This window comes from Peromyscus leucopus, chromosome 1, assembly GCF_004664715.2.
Source record: "Peromyscus leucopus breed LL Stock chromosome 1, UCI_PerLeu_2.1, whole genome shotgun sequence".
NCBI lineage: Eukaryota > Metazoa > Chordata > Mammalia > Rodentia > Cricetidae > Peromyscus > Peromyscus leucopus.
In genome coordinates, this window is record NC_051063.1 from 188846767 (window position 1) to 188864576 (window position 17810).

At 40.7% G+C, this 17810-nt stretch overlaps 2 protein-coding genes across 2 annotated transcripts in view; one reads left to right on the plus strand and one right to left on the minus strand.

Annotated features, from left to right (window-relative positions):
* Positions 1-17810, minus strand: part of LOC114683972 (zinc finger protein 420-like) — a 593185-nt gene that overhangs the window by 163326 nt on the left and 412049 nt on the right. The gene's annotated exons all lie outside the window — the stretch shown is intronic.
* The window catches only part of LOC114683970 (zinc finger protein 271-like), a 34057-nt gene continuing 19928 nt past the window's right edge, over positions 3682-17810 (plus strand). The window contains 3 exon segments of the mRNA XM_028858367.2: positions 3682-3723; positions 4840-4963; positions 5140-5302. The gene's annotated coding sequence lies outside the window, so the exon portion shown is untranslated.

Sequence of the window (17810 nt, forward strand, 5' to 3'; positions counted from 1 at the left end):
TGGAGAGCAGCAACAGAACTTACCACAATGTGAAACACTCAGTCCTGTCATGTGAAAGGTGCCCATGGGCTTAGAACGAACCCTGTGCTTTAAAGATGGGCCCTACCTATGCATTTGGTTTTTTTTGTGTTCTAACCTCCCTGCAGAGCTGGGATGCCTATTGATTGACCTGTCATGATCATCATAACACAGCCTAAACCTCAGATCACACCCGAGATATCTGGTCCTCATCATAATCATGAGAAATGTATTTCTTAGGAAGATTCTCTAAAGAGGCTTGAGCAATTCTGGAGTCTTTTTTCCCAGCCTGTGCAGAGAATTGTAGGCAACAATCAGAAGAGCATCTGTGGATAAATGGCTAAACAGTATAGTACATAGGATAGTTCTATTTCTAGTTTTTTTTAAATATAGAATGCTTTCCAAAGTGGTTTCTCTAGTTTACAATCCCAAGCAGTGTATTATAACAGTGTTCCTTTCCTAACATTCATGTCAGAATTTGTTATTTATCCTGGTGATGACCATTATGATGAGTGAGATGAAATCTTTAAGGAAATTTAGTCTGTATCTCCCTGTTAGCTAAGTATACAGTACTTTTTGTCAACATGACTTGAGAAGTAAGTACCAAGCTAACTGCACAGCCTAATCAGTAGACAGGAGTGTACAAGTATATCTGACGCCTATTGACTTTAAAGACCTCACGAAACTAAATTAGGAACTGTAGAAGAAATGATCAAATCTCCTGATTGGTACCACACACCCAAATTACACCAACATGAACTAATTCAAGAGGTTTATATGTAGCAACAACAATGAAGCAGCAATAAATGCACCCTGACTAAAAAGAAAATCCTAGAAGTAGATTGATTCCTGTCAGAATTATGTCAGAATTTCAGAGGATAATTGACACTGAGTCTACTTAAAGTATTCCCTGATGTAAAACAGAGTCAAGGCTTCCAGATTCTTTATGAAGTTAATATTACCTGATATCAAACCAGATAAAGAGGCAAAAATGAGAAAACTTCACTTTTGTTATTATCTTTTTGCCATTTCACATGACATACCTCATTTACTGTACATTCTGATCCCTTTCTCTCTACAGTCCTGGCCCATACACATCCTTCTCTCTGTCTGCCTCACTCCGCACCTCTCTCCATGTTCATTTCCATTCATTTTGTATTTGACCCACCAAGATTAACCAGGGCCATCTGTGAAACTGGGTTTGGAGCTGTGTGTTGGAGACTGGTGGGCTTCTCAGAAGAGACACACCTAAAGACAGTGACTTCCCTTCTCCTAGAATCTCTCCATGGCCACAGTTGAGAGGTAAAGGGTGGGGCCTTCTGAGCCTCTCCCCTTCCTAGACTGTTGATAGGTGTAGTCTCAAGTGAGCCTAGTATAGGTAAGTACAGTTTCTCTGGGCTATTGATTACAATAGTTGTGTCCATTCTGGAGAATGGAAGGTCATGGTCATTCCCCATCTTTCTTTTCTTATTTCTTTCCCACAGCCTCTTCCTCAATACTCCCAGAGCCTTAGATAACATGGTATAACTGACTTGTTTTGGGCTGTGCCCATTTACATTGCTTATTTTATGTATCTTGGACAGCCATATGCTTCTACATTCACCACTGAGTTTTCAAATAGAATTCCCTTTGTTTTTCATAAAAGCACTTTTAGTGTGCTTCCCAGAAGACAACCTTGTTTCTGAGTTAGCACAACCTCAATATCGCCATCTGATAGGGGTATAGTGCCGGATGATTTCAGCCCTGGGGTGTTATGGGCTGACTGACCACTAATGTCCAGAGATATCTATTTCCTTTCTAAACCCTGAGTTACTGAATTGTCTTCCCACAAGTCAATGTTGTTAATAGTGTAATTACAGATGTTTGAGTGGCAGTAGTGGAGGTCTGTGAGGGAAGGATAAAGATGACTTTTTAGTGTCACTTCATTTGCATAGTGATGGAAATGATTATCCAGCTTCCGGAAAGCTCTCCAGAGTGAGGTACTGTGTCTAAAATTTAGAATATTTCAAATAAGTGTAGAACATGCAGCTGAAACTTCACTTTTACCTTTAACTAGTCTACTTACATGGAGCATTTTTATTTCAATTCATTATTTTCTTTGACTGAGGCATCCAGCTCCTCCACCTTGTCTTCAAGCCTGATGTTCTGTCTCACCCCTGATTGATCTCTGCGTTATTATTAGGCTTACTGCATTTTTCATTTCTAGTCTGTTTTTTTTAAAAAAAAGATTTATTTATTTATTTATGTATACAGTGTTCTGCTTGATATGTCCCTTCAGGCCAGAAGAGGGTACCAGATCTCATTACAGATGGTTGTGAGCCACCATGTGGTTGCTGGGAATTGAACTCAGGACCTCTGGAAGAACAGCTAGTGCTCTTAACCTCTGAGCCATCTCTCCAGCCCTTCTAGTCTGTTTTTTGTTTTGTTGTTGTTTCTAACTGCTTATGAAATTCAATTTTCATATCCTACAATGTCCTCATTTCCTTCAGGCATTTACTAATGTGTTCTTTACCATGAATCATTTTGTTCCTATCCTCTTTGAGTTGATTTGCATGCTTTGAGCATGACTCTGGTTTTTGAGTTCTGTATATTGGATATCATTTCACTTTCCCTCCTTAGGGGATACAGACATGGTTTGTGATTTGAGCCCAGGGCGTTTTATCTTAGTTTTAATTTGCTTTGCGAATGGGACTTGAGCATCAGACTTTAGGGTGTTTGTTGTCTTTTGCGGTGTATTTTTAACCCAGGAGGCTGGTATCTCAAGATGAGAAGTTAGGCAGGATGCTATGAGCATAGTTTTAAAAAATGCCTTTTAGAAATGTAAAAATAGCTTAGTCAGGATCCCCACTACACCCAAGGGTGCCCTTGACAACAAGAACTTAGTGACATCACTCACCCAAGATAACCAGAGACAGTCCATGACCCCATGACGCCCAATGGACAGTATTTAAGCAGTCAAGAGCAATGCTCTGTTCTGCATATCCGGTGAGACCACCTTGATCTGCCCTGAGGCTGGAGAATCTCCCCCAGGATAGTGACCCTCAAATTAGAGACTTCTGTTAGAGATTGGACCCGACCTTCAACCTAGATAACGTCGCACAGGTGAGCAGCCTTGATTGTAAACTTCGTGTGAAGAACCTCAGCATAATAAAATAACTTTTGTTATACTAACAGACACAGGATAACTCAGGGCATCAGATACCAGGATGCAGCGTCCTCCTAGATCCAGGTCTGGTCCAGGCTGGCAGCGAGCATGTGGGGAGGCTGTGCAGAGCGGGTGCAGGGCAGCCTGACAGCTGGAGCTGTGTGGAAGGCAGCCTGAGACCGAGTGGGAGGGACGGGTCTCCGGTGGGCGGGTATGCTTGCCAATCAGAGGAGTTTTGGGGAAAAATAACCAACAGGGTGGACTTGGAAAAGTAATAAGAAAAGGAGCCCGCGTAGAGCAAGCACGTAACCGGAAGCGGGGTGTATTGGGCGGGGCCAGGAGGACCCGCTCCAGGTAAACCAGGCTGAAGTGACAGGAAATTCCACCCTTCCCTGTTGGACTCGGGGAGTACAGGGGTCTGGAACTGCATGAGGAAGACCCCGGGTATTCGGAACCTGAAACTCCCCGGAGCCGCAGTCGCCGCCGGGGCGGCCTGGGAAAGTCACCAGTCAGCAGCGCAGTGGCGGGAACCGCAGCCCGGCGGCCCTGGAACCTCCCAGGTCAGAGGAGCTGCGGGGCTGGGACACGGGAGGGGAGGGGCCGGGGTGTGCGCGCGAGGCTGCTCAGAAGGACACTCAAGGACGCTCAGCTCCCATTGTTCTGCTCTTGGTGGTGGCAGAGGCGGTAGCAGCTTACGACATCACCTGAGGTCAGGTGCGGTCGTTTCCCCCGCACTACAAGCTGGATGCCTCCCTGCGCGTCTCGAACACCCCTTAAAAGTGTTCGTTCATCACAGTTCTCTCTCTTGCTCCTTGCTTGCTCTCTTACCTGTTCTCTGTCTGTCTCTCATGTCCCCACTCCGAGACGGCCTTTTGCTCTTGTGCTCATGCTCCTCCCCGAATAAGCCTCACCCTAGACCTGTTGCACGTGGCGCGTTCTCTTAACGGCCCACCCTGGCCGGCCGCCTTTTCTGTACAGACACAGCTTTCAGTATTCTGTTGTCGCTATCTTTTCATTGTCGGTAAAGTTTGAGATCCTTTGAACTCAGTTGATCGTGATTTATTTTCATTTATCTTACTGTTTCCAGAATTTTGTCATATAATACTTTATTATTATATGAATTTGCATTGGCCGTTGTTGTCAACAGGGTTCTCTTTGCTATTGTGACATTTCCAGTGATCCTGGAATTTAAATTCATCCATACTTGAACTCCACTGTTTTACACAGGCCTATTCAAGAGAGTGGTCCTCGCCCCAGAGACTAGGCATCCCCAGAGAACTTTGTAGATAGTAATCACACGAGGAACCAGTGAGATACGATTAAACAGAAAATATATTTTATGGAGTGCCATACATATGGTTGTAAACATTAAGCAAACCTTTTACTCCCCACTAATTTTCCATCTGAGATATATGCAGTCTAGAATGTAAATACAGCATTCAGAAATGTGTCTTCATATGCTGTGTCCTTATGTTACACCTTAGGTTCAGCCAAGCCCAACATGCCTGCTGTGAGATTATATCAGGCCTCACTATTTTATAGTTAGCAAATGCACTTTAAACAGTATTATTTTATAATATTTATGATCACTCACCTGTATCAGAAAAATGTCTCTTCTTTTGAAGAAAAGCATTCTGCCCATACACAAGTGGCCAAACTGTTGTTTTTTATTTCAGGGTTTGTGGACTTTCAGTGCTGTGATTGTGGACCTAGTGTAGGAGGAGTGGGAATGCCTCGACCCTGCTCTCAGGGCATTTTGCAGAGATCTGTTGGAGAACTGCAACTGTCTGGATTCTGAGGGTGAGAACAGTTTTCTTGCAGTCTTTGTTGCTCCTGCTCAGGGTTCCTGAGAAAACTACTCTGCATGTGTGTGAGCTGTGTGTGAATGAGTCTCAACATTTCAGAGTAAAGTAAATCCTTAGAGAAAGACATTTTTCGTGATATTTTCTCTCTACTTCATGTTTATCCTTTGGCAGGTGTTTTCTTCTTACGCTTTTGTTCCATGGAAAGTTCCAGGTGCTTTCTGAAGAACCTCTTTCCCTTCTGCAAGTCTCACATTGCTCAGTGAGTCCTGCTCACCTGTGAATCAGAACAAAGAACCCTGGATGGTGAAGAGAGGATCAATAGCAAAGGATCCAGGTATGTTACAAGGATTGAGTAAGGGGGGAAGACATGGGAAAGGGCTCAAGTGACAATAGAAACAGGACATGAAATTTGTTTTGCTTCATTCTGTTTTATTCTAAATGATTCTAGAGAAGTCCACTGAAAATAACCTCGAGAGTTTCCTGTTGTGGGAGTTGAAGGCTGTGTGTAAGTATTACTTCTCAGAGACAAATCTAATTGTATTTGACTCTGCATGGGAGTGGTGCTGCCCCTCTTGTTTTCTCATTGCTGGTTGTGTTTTCATGCCAACATGAAGTGGTTTTATTACTATAATTTAATGTAGTGTTTAGTTAGAACTGTCGAAGCCTCTTGGTTTGTCCTGCACACAGTTTTTGGAGCATCTCATTGTTCCTTCAGGTTCTGTGTTTTTTAGGGTTAATTCCTGAGTTTTCTAAAATAATGTCAGCAGGATTTTGATAAGATTTGCTTAATACCTCTGCCAAATATTAAACTCCATCTGCATTGCCTTCCCTTTGATATCTTGTCTGTCTTCAACAGTCTATGGTTTGTGTCGCTACAATTTTTATATATTTTGAAATTACCTCTGGGTTTGATCCTTCTCTCATAATTTTTGAAGTCTTTGTGGTTTCTCACAATTATGTAAATCTTAGGAAGAGTTTCTCCATTTATATAAAAAATGGGTGTAAGTTCTTGGTACAAATTACTTAGAGTCTTTACAGAAGATCCTTTTGTATTTTTTCTCATGTTTGAATGAGATCCTGCTATCATTGAGTAAATATTCATAATTTCTTTTTTGTATTCTTTTCTATCTACTGTTGATGGCAGCATTCAGCGTTCTTAGGGAAGACGCTGTTTTTTGTATTGTTTTGTTTTTTTTTTAAGACATGATTTCTCTGTTTCTCTGTGAACTAGTCCTAGAAAGACACTTTTTCCCCCCAAGACAGGGTTTCTCTGTGTAGCTTTGCGCCTTTCCTGGAACTCGCTTTGTAGACCAGGCTAGCCTTGAACTCACAGATATCCAAGTGCTTCTGCCTTCCAAGTGCTGGGATTAAAGGCATGCGCCATCAATTGATCTTTACTAGGTTTAAAGCCTTGTTCCATTGTTAAGACATAGCCACAGTATAGCGTGCTGATTGAAGACTGCGAAGACTGTGTATCTTCTGCTCTTGTGTGGATGATTCTCTGCAGCCCTGCTAGTCATTATTGGTTTTCTGTGCTGCTCATGGTCATGTTTCTCAGTGGTGTATATTGAAGCTCCTCTGTATCACTGCTTATTTGCCACCTACAATTCTGCTATTGATTGCTTCATGTATTTGGAAACTGTTTTATAAAATGCATTCATGTTGATGACATACCTTTCTGGAAATGAACCACTTGGGCATTTGTTAATATTATTCGTTTTGTATATTTATAGATTTATCTTTTTCTGTTATCTGACATAATTATGACCAATCCTTTTCATAGGAAATCTTTAAATAAAATTCCTTGACTCTTGGCACTTTGTATCCTTACATTTGAAATAAGTACTTTCATAGAAAGTGTATGTTTTGATTTTAAGGTGTCTTCTCTTTTGCCTTTGAAGCTGCATCCTATTTTCATGTTTGGTTTTGGGGCATGTTAGACATACATTTCAAGAAATCACTGAAGGAAAATATAAACATACTATTTTGTTATTTTTTTTCTTTTTATGTTTCTTTTCCTCTTTCTGAGTTCCTTTCTATTTCATTGATAGTTTGCAGTATATTTCATTCCTTTATAAACTTGATTAGCATCTTCTCTAGGTTTTCTCTATTTAATTTTTTGCTTGTTCAGGAAGCTGCATACTGACTTGCCTGGTGGCTTCAGTGATTTGTATTCCCATTAACACCACATCTGTGTTCTTCCTCCTCCATTGTCTCCAGCATTTGTTATTGTTTAACGCCTTGGGTGTGGATACTGACTGGGCAGAGATCTCAGTCTACATGAGAGAACATTTTCTTCATCAGTAAACGTGTGGAGCACGTGCTGTTTACATTTCGGCTGTGTCATGCTTTTGTGTATTATCACTTTTTTGGTTTATTTCTTGATTATAATATGATTTGCTTAGCTTTTTTTTAAAGCTTCCTAGTGAACTCTGGGTATTTATGTACTCTACTATGAAATGTTTGCTAATAAATTTCTCCATTCTGTAGGCTGTTTCTTCATACTTTCAGTTATTAACCATTTGTACGCTAATTTTCAATTGCACATAGGCAAATTTCACCGATTTATTTATTTGGACCTAGTTTCATTCTTTTATATGTGTATATTTACTTTCCCCTACAATACTGGTTGATAGGCTGCCTATTCTTTTTTTTTTTTTTTTTTTTTTTTAATTATTTTATTTTCTGGAGCTGAGGACCAAACCCTAGGCTTTGTGCTTGCTAGGCAAGTGCTTTGCCACTGAGCTAAATCCCCAACCCTGAGGCTGCCTATTGTGCAACATAAATTTTTGGCTTTTTGGAGAAATTCAGTTGGTCACAGCAGGTTGGATTAGTTCTGAATTTTCTGCTCTTATTGCTTTTGGTGTCTGGTCTTCTGCCACCACCATGGTGCTCTTGTTCCTGTGGTCTGCAGTGTCTTCTGAAATCACAGCTGGGATGACTCAAGCTTTGCTCTGCGCTCTTAGGGTCTTTGTAATTTTGTAATTTATAAAATAATGTAAATTTGTAGGAGTCTCCTGACTGTACCTGTGAAGTAAATCATTGTTAGCTTGATTGTCATGAATTTTGAGTTAATCATATAAATCTTTCAACATTGTCATTTTCAAATTAATGCATTCTGTTCCATGTGCATGCAGTTTTTTCCTACCTTCCAGTGTCATCCTCCATTCCTTCAGTAAATTCAGTTTCTAGTTTGTCTTTCTTGTGCTTGGTTAGTTTTTTCTCCTTTTTAAAAGTATTTTTTATTGTTTACTGTTCAGCTTGAATTAAATAGAAGCAAAAACAGTGTTACATGAAAAAAAAAAAAAAACAACAAAAGTTCTACCTCCAAATAGACATTGATATCTCATCTTAAGTTCTACTTGTATAAATTTTCTTACTTTCTTCCTATATTATACCTTTAAATTTTTCTGTGTCCATGAACTGTATGCCCACCAATGCAATGTGTTGACTGTGGAGGATACCCTTCTCTGTCTTGATTAGAGTGAAATGATTCCAGCTGTTCTTAGTATTGTCAGGTTTAAGATTGTGTCCCATTGTCTTTATAATGTGGAGGTATATTCCTTTTGTTCTCACATTCTTGCAAATGTGATATTTAACATTAGACGTTTCATGGATCTATTGATTTCATCCAGTTTCTCCTCTTACTCACTCTAGACATTTGGTGTCTTACATTGATTAATTCATAGAGGTTGAAACTGTCTTGCATCCTTGGCATTAAATCAGCTTGTATTCTGTTTCCATGTAACTTAGAGACAATCTCTGTGTTTATGTCCATCCTGGAAACTTGTCTGTGATTTTCCTTTGCATATATTTGTTTGGGTCACCTGCTTTGAGTGTTGGGGGAAAGATAGCTTTGTATGATGACTTTCTAGCATTCCTTTCCTTTGTGGTTTTTTTTTTTTTTTTTTTTTTTTTTTTTTTTTTTTTTTTTTTTTTGAGACAAGGTTTCTCTGTGTTGCTTTGTGCCTTTCCTGGAACTCGCTTTGGAGACCAGGCTGGCCTCGAACTCATAGAGATCCGCCTGCCTCCCGAGTGCTGGGTTTAAAGGCGTGCGCCACCACCGCCCGGCCTGTGTTTTATTTACTATTCTACTTGTGGTATTAGTATCAGGTTTGTCTAAAGGAAAGGAGAATTCTATTCTGAATCTTTCCAGTCCTCAGACACTGTTAGAGGAAATTGGTCTTAGCACTGTTTAATGCCTTTTCTAGTTTTATAACTTAGAAGGATAAATTGTTAACTTCTTTCTAAGAGCTTGAACTTTTCTTCTTCAGTTTCAATTTCTTTGCATGTGACCTTCCACAGTATTCTATAAGGTAACTCTGATGTCATTGACATATACCGAAATATTCACTTTTCAACTCAGTTCTATTACTTGGGGATTCATTTTTTTTTTTTTTTTTTTTTTTTTTTTAGTTTGCATTAGGTGAAAAAAGCTTCATCTGTACTTTAGTCAGTGCACAGAAATAAGTCTATTGCCTTGACTGTATTGTCATCTTTCTCTCAATCATTTCAAACCACCTTTCTAAGTATCTTTCTGTGTACTATTTCAGATTGACTGTTCTTTAACTTGTAAGCCCACAGCCATATAATTATGGACAAATGTCTTTTACAACTGGCACCTATTGCTGCCAAAACTTCTCAGTATGTCTTTTTTTTTTTTAATTTAAGATTTTTTTAAAATTAATTTTACATACCAACCACAGATCCCACTCCTCCTAGCCTCCCCCCCCCATCCCCCCATCCCCTCCTCCAAAAGGGTAAGGGCTCCTGTGGGAAGTCAGCAAAGCCTGGCATATTAAGTTGAGGCAGGACCAAGCTCCTCCCCCCTACATTAAGCCTGAGCAAGGCATCCCACCATAAGTAATGGCCTCCAGAAAGCCAGCTCATGCACCAGGGATAGATCCTGATCCCATGCCAAGGGCTCCTCAAACAGACCAAGCTACACAACTGTCTCCCATATGCAGAGGGCCTAGTTTGGTCCCATGCAGGTTCCACAGCTGTTGGTCTAAAATTTCTGAGGTCCTGTGAGCTTGGTTCACTTGTCTCTGTAGATTTCCCTGTCATTATCTTGACCCTCCCTTGCTCATATAATCCCTCTTCCCTCTCTTCAACTTCCAGAGCTTGGCCTGGTGCCTGGCTGTGGTATCTTTGCATCTGCTTCCATCAGTTACTGGATGGAAATTCTAGCTTCTCTGGAGCTGTGGGTTAGAGTCTGGTTATCCTTTGCTTTACCTCTAATATCCACTTATGAGTGAGTACATGCCATGTTTGTCTTTCTGAGTCTGCGTTGCCTCACTCAGGATGATTTTTTTTCTAGTTCCATCCATTTGCCTGCAAATCATGATGTCATTGTATTTTACAGCTGTGTAATACTCCATTGTGTATATATGCCACATTTTCTTTATCCATTCTTTAGCTGAGGGGTATCTAGATTGTTTCGAAGTTCTATTACAAATAATGCTGCTATGAACATAATTGAGCAAGTGTCCTTGTGGTATGATTGAGCATGCCTTGGTAATGTCTAAGAGTTGTATCAATGGGTCTTGAGGTAGATTGATTACCAGTTTTCTGAGAAATTGCCATACTGATATCCAAAGAGGTTGTACAAGATTGCACTCACATCAACAGTGGAGGAGTGTTTCCCTTGCTTCACGACTTCCCCAACATAAGCTGTCTTCAGTGTTTTTGATCTTAGCCATTCTGACAGGTGTAAGATGGTATCTCAGAGTCATTTTGATTTGCATTTCCCTGATGACTAAGGATGTTGAACATTCCTTAAATGTCTTTCAGCCATTTGAGATCCTTCTTTTGAGAATTCTCTTTTTAGTAGTCCATTTTTTAATTACAGTGTTTGTTATTTTGATGTCCAGTTTCTTGATTTCTTTATGTATTTTGGAGATTAGCCCTCTGTCAGATATGGGGTTGGTGAAGATCTTTTCCCATTCTGTAGGCTGTCGTTTTGTCTTATTTACTGTGTCCTTTACTTTACAGAAGCTTCTCAGTTTCAGGAGGTCCCATTTATTAATTGCTGCTCTCAGTGTCTGAGCTACTGGTGTTATGTTTAGGAAGTGATCTCCTTTGCCAATATGTTCAAGGCTACTTCCTACTTTCTCTTCTATCAGGTTCAGTGTAGCTGGATTTATGTTGAGGTCTTTGATCCACTTGGACTTGAGTTTATGCATGGCAATAGATACTGATCTATTTGTAATCTTCAATATGTTGACATCCAGTTATTCCAGCACCACTTGTTGAAGATGCTTTCTTTTTTCCGTTGTACAGTTTTGGCTACTTTGTGAAAAATCAGGTGTTCAAAGGTGTGTGAATTAATGTCAAGGTCTTTAATTCGATTCCATTGGTCCACATGTCAGGATTTTTTTTTTTTTCTTGAGACAGAGTTTCTCTGTGTAGCTTTGCACCTTTCCTGGAACTCACTTGGTAGCCCAGGCTGGCCTCGAACTCACAGAGATCCGCCTGCCTCTGCTTCCTGAGTGCTGGGATTAAAGGCGTGCACCACCACCACCACCACCACCCGGCTCACATGTCAGTTTTTATGCCAATACCAAGCTGTTTTTATTACTATAGCTGTATAATAGAGCTTGAGGTCAGGGATGGTGATGATTTATTATACAGGCTTCTTTTAGCTATCCTGGTTTTGTGTTTTTTCATTTGAAGTTGAGTATTGTTCTTTTTAAGTCTGTGAAGAATTGTGTTGGTATTTTGATGGGGATTGCATTGAATCTGTGGATTGCTTTTGGTAAGATTGCCATTTTTTTTTTCTATGTTAATCCTACCTATCCATGAGCATGGAAATCTTTTCATTTTCTGATATCTTCTTCAATTTCTTTCTTCAAAGACTTCAAAGTTCTTGTACAGGTCTTTCACTTGCTTGGTTAGAATTACCCCCAGGGTATTTTTATTGTTTGTGGCTATTGTAAAGGGTGATGTTTCTCTGATTTCTTTCTCGAACCATTTATCATTTGTATATAGGAGGGCTAATTAATTTTTTTTAATTAATCTTGTATCCTGCCAAATTACTGAAGGTGTTTATCAGTTGCAGGGTTTCCTGGTAGAAGTTTTTGGGGTCACTTATGTATACTCTTGATATCATCTGTAAGGATCGAAAGTTTGACTTCTTCCTTTCCAGTTTGTATCCCCTTGATCGCTTTTTGTTGTCTTATTGCTGTAGCTAGAACTTCCAGTACTATATTGAGATAGATGTGGGGAAAGGTGGACAGCCTTGGCTTGTTCCTGATTTTATTAGAATCGCTTTGAGTTTCTCTCCATTTAATTTGCTGTTTGCTGTTGGCTTGCTGTAAATTGTCTTTACTATGTTTAGGAGTGTTCCTTGTATCCCTTGATCTCTCCAAGACCATTTTCATGAAGGGGTCTTGGGGGATGGGTGTGTCTTCTCAGTGTGTCTTTGTCACCCCCCTTCTTTGTCACTGTTTTTCATGAGCTGATACTCACCCTGACACTAAGAAAGTGTCTTCAGTACTCCATGAATTCTTTCTCACTGTTCATTGATTTAAGTATTCATAAGAGCTAATTAAGGAACAGTAAACTAAATGCTACAGAGGTGGCACAGTAGACTTGCTGCTCTTGCAGTTTCCAGGTTCAGTTCCATGTACCTGCATGGTGACTTCACTCAGCTTCCAACGGATCTAGTGCCCTCTAATGGCCACTGCAAATACTTCATGCATGAAGTTCACAGACCTACCTGAAGGAAAATACCCATACAAATGAAATTAAAATACATAAATCTTAGGGAAGAGAAAAATTAAGTGATGTAGAGATATTACATAAGGATTCAAGATAACAGGGCAGGAAAGAACATGGAGGTGTCACTGCTAGTGTGAGAGTAAGTGTGAGCCTGGATATGTGATTTCAAATGGCCAAACTGAAAAAAATCAATGTCAAGTCAGCAATATGTATTGGTTTTATTGTTTTGGAATTTTATTCTTGTATATATCAAATTCACCCACTATCCCTTAGCTCTAATTCCCACTCTCAAATGTTTCTTCACATCTCCATATTAACATTTTTATTGAAGTACTGAATCCATGGCAAGCTGTCTGTATGTGCATGAGCAATATCTCTGAAGAAAACTGTCTCTCCCAAGGCCAAGAGTTGCCTATAGTATCTCAGGCAGTGTTGAGATGAGCCCTTCCACCCCTGCTGGGATTTGAGCTCGGTTAATCATGTGTAGGTTTTCGCATGCAGACAGAGCTGCCATGGAATCAGTTGTGCAGTGACATCCATGTGACAGATATGGAAAGCAGTTCAGCTGTGCCCGTGCTGTAATTACATCACAACCCTGAATGTCATGGTAACATGAACTCACAATTCATATCACAGCAGCAGGGATTCATGGGGCAGCCTGGGGAAAGTCACCCTTTAACTGGGCAGTTGTGGGAACCACAGCAGACATCCAGTCAACCTTGGAGCTTTTCAGGTCAGAGGAGCTGCAGTGTTGGAAACAGGTGGAGACATGACCAGTGGTGTGATCAGTACTCTGCTGCTGCTCATAAGAACATGGATTCTGATATTCTTCTCTGGATTGATTAATCCTGATGGTATATTTTAAATCATGTTAACTTTTCTGATGTTTTCATTCATCGATTAATTGCAAGGGTATTTACAGAAGCATGATCTGGTAGAGAATTTGCATTATATATTGTCTACAAGCATGATATTCTTTGTTATTGTGGCAATTCCAAAGCTCATGTAATTTAAATTCATCCATTCTTTCTAACTCTCCTGTTTTACCATTTGCCTATTCAGGAGAGTAGCCTTTCCCCATGGCATCTAGGCATTCCCAGAGAGCTTTTTAGATATTAGTCACATAAGGAGCCACTGCAGGTTTTAGTGAATCAGGAAGTATATTTTAGCAAGCTTAAGGCCATTGATGTAAACATTTTTATAGTTTTTACTAAGCAAACTATTTTCTCCAGTTAATTTTCCATCTGGAGTTATGCAAGCTACGATGTAAATACAGCATTCTGAAATCTGTTTTCATATAAGTAGTGCTTAATATTATACCCTAGAGTCTGGAAAAGTACAGTATGTATGCATGCTGTCAGAGAATATCAGGCCACACTGCTTTTACAGCTATAATATGCACTGTATGTTAGGACAAAATTAGAAAGCATCTGTTAAATAAGTCTTGTCACTCAGTTGTATAACAAAAATTGATTCCAATTGTGTTTTGTTGCCTTGTTCCAAGAAAAGCACTCTTTCCATAACACATGACCAAATTGGCCTGGTGGTGTTTGGTTTGACTTTATTTTGTTGAGTAAGTACATCACTGATTCTGGCTCAGATCTCCCCAAGTCCACCAACCTGGTCCCACAAAGGGATCTGCCTGCCTCTGCCTTCTGAGTACTGGGATTAAAGAGTGCAGGAACTGAGCTAACTCAAAGACTCACTTATTTTGTTTTTAACTTCATGATGTGTTGACAGAGCTGTGACTGTGGACTGCTCTCAGGCGGAGGGCAATGTTTTAACTCACTCAACTGCCTTTGTACAGAGACTTGGTATGCTGGAAGTGCAGCAGACTAGTTTTTATGTATGAGAATAGTTTTCTTCCAGGTTCCATTGCAGCTCCTCAGGATTTCGGGGGACAACTACTCAGCAAGTATGTGAGCTTTGTGTGAATGAGTCTGCCATCTCACAGTGGAAGGTGAAGTACTAAGAGGAGAAATGTGTGTTAGAGCTCTGAGGGGAAAGGTTTTCCTATTGGAAGTGTTACAGTTCTGTCAGGGAAAGGTTTCCCCAGTGCAAGTATTACAGCTCTAAGGTGAAAAGTTTCCCCAATGCAAACGTTTTATCTCTGAGGGAGAAGGTTTCTCTACTCCAAGTGATGCAGGTCTGCTCCAATCAGGAGGGTTTGCCCAATGCAAGCATTGCAGTTCTGAAGGGAAACATTCTTGTAGTTGGGAGCCAAGTAATAACACAAAGTTACACTGTACAACAAACTTCACACCAGATTTCTTGAGAGGGAAAAACCCAAGAGTGGGTCTGCCTCTGCTCTAGCAGGAAGCATCAGAGAACTGAGCAGAAGACAATATTTATCTAGCATTTCCTGGGCCTGGAGTTTTCCAACGTGGGGTTTGGTGTGTTTTCAGCTCTATAGCTTGGGCTTTCTTTCTCCCTTGTAGGGCAGAGAGCTTGGCTGCCTGTATCTGGAGGGGCTGTTAGGGCAGTTAGAGTGTTCTTTGTGTGTACCCTGGTGATTGGGGGTCCTCAGTGGTGGGGCCTGGCCAATAGCATACTCCCTTTTTTGTTTGTTTAATACTGACAATCAGGGTTGTCAAAGGTTTGTGACATATCATTAGACTACTTCCTGCTTAATAGGGGTATCGAATGCCTTCAGACAATTTTGACCTTTAACAGGAGGATGTAAGCCTCTGGCTCCATAGCTAGGGGCTGGTAATCCTGTAATAGCAACTTATTAAAAGTCTTTTTAGAAATCTTTTGGATCTTTTGTTGAAGAAATATAGGCAAGAAGTTTATAAGGCAGGGGTGACTAGTAGGAATAAGAAAAAGAGGAAAAGAGATTAGAAGGGTAGTATTTAATTCCGTTTTGGGCTGTCAGTTTTTCACTAGCCAAAGGCATCAAGGCGTTTCTTATGTTTTTGGAGAACTGTCTGGAGTTGTGGAATCTTAGCTTTTGCTATACATGACTGGTTGACATAGAAGCAACATTGCTCTCTGAGAAAGAGACAAAGGTGACCTCTGCTGTTGGTAAATCTAATCCTAGCCAATTTTATGGCACTATGATGACCAGTGAGTCTGAGGCCTTCGAGGGTTAGGATGGTCTGAGTCATTCAAGGAAGTTCTTCGATGAACTGAGATGAAAACTAATAGTAAAATAGCAAGGGAATGTAGCCAGTCTTGCCACTCCAGTTGCAATGCCAGTGGGTATTCCCAGGATGGTGAGAAAGGGTAGGACCTGAACCACTCATTTGTCCTGTTGTGTAGTTGTAAACCATGTAATGGGAGTCGGCAAGTATTTTTCACCAGGTATTACTCCTAATTTTAGAAAAAGGAACTCCAGGGTACAAGTCGCAAACCACCTAGTGGGTAGCCAATGGTTAACCTGAGGGCCACTGAGAGGACTGAGGCATTGTGAACATTCAGATGTAAGGGCTGGGTCGCAGTGCTCAAAGTCAAAGTATTATCACCGTCTGGGGCATCTAGTGTGCCCATAATGTTTGTCCCTGAGGAATTTAAATAGTCTGCAGTACTGAAGAGAGATATGGGAGATAAATAAGGGTTGGTAGTGGTAATTGGCTCAGAGCAGTTAATGAGAGGCAAGGTGAGAGGATCTAGTAGCCCAAAGAGTGAGGCAATAAATGGTTGTTGTGAGTTTGACCTAGAAGGGATACAAAACCCATACTCTCCAAAGCGGCCAGGTAGAGTGTTATTCAGTAGCTGATATGCAATTAGTATGGTCCAGATTTGTTCCATGGCACTTACAGGACCAATGTAGTACCTCTTTTAAGTTTCTGGCCCCCTTTTCCAGTAATCATCCTTTTGGTCACAGAGGAAAATCTGCATAGAAGGTAAGCCCCAGTGAAAGAGTTGGATAAGGGAGTCGTAGGGCATTCACTTGGCCTTTGACAGCCTGATACAGAGCAATTTCCTGACACCATTAGAATGGGCTGTTGGTTAGAGGTAGGAGTCTCTTGGGCATTAAGTGTTTGCATGTCAGAGCACGTGTAGATAGGAAAAAATAGAGGAGGAGAGAGGAAGTTTAGGTATAAAAGATTTTCATATCATTTTTGCATTGGCAGAAGTAGAAAATCCAGCATGTCAATTTTGGCCATTGAACTGTATATACTGAGGCCAAGTTTTTTGTAGTAACAGAGCAAGGCTTTAATAAAATCTGAATCCATGGAGGAAGAGAGGCAGGGTTACAAAACCAACTCCACCCAAATGAATTTTTTTATGTTCCAAGTGGGAACTGAGAGTCAAGAGAAAAGCCCAGTAGGACATAGATAAGCTGTGAGACTTCCAGGACTGAGTTGAGGGACAGGAAAGACAAGGTCACAGGCTGGGAATGGCTTAAGAAAGCTGTACAACTTAGCAGGCAGCTCCTTGGAGGAGCAGGAGGCATGGAAACAAGGATGTTAGTTCCAAGAGAGAGAGGAGCAAGTTTCTTAATAACTAGAGTTGCCCATGATGTGGGCTCCAGAGGGCATAGCAGGCCCCAGGAGCCAGAGACAGAACATTTACCAAGTAGGTGAGGAGAGATGGATGGTTAGATCAGGTGGGGGACATAGGCATCTGATGAGGCAGACTGTAGAATCTGGAACCAAATGTGATGTGTGGCTGAAGCCAGTAGAAACAGATGATCCATACACACCTTAAGGGAGTCAAATCAGCAACTTGAGTTAGCTTGAAATGTTGAAGCTTGGCATGGCTGAAGGTAAGTATGGCCACCTCTACCAATGCTACTTGAAGAGACAGAATTCTCGAAGGAAGTAGTATTTGGAGACCCTTGTATGTTAGCACATGGGACAGTGGAAAGAAGATAATAATAGGTGACCTATAGGTTAACTTCTTTGATTTATGTAAAAGAAGTTGAGTTGCGGCCAGCATATACATATATTCTTGTATATGAATGTTTGGAGGTGTAACTTTATAACTGGATTAAGCAAGTATTGTTTTAAGCCCTGTCTTTGGTAAACTGAACCGAGTGGCCAGAAAGCCCCAAGATAAATTCTGCACTCTGACCATCAAAGCATCTATACCAAGCAGCATTAGCGGTGATGGCTGGCTGTTGGCAGTGGTAGAGAAACCAAAACAAAACCAATAAACACAGAACACAGGAAGCC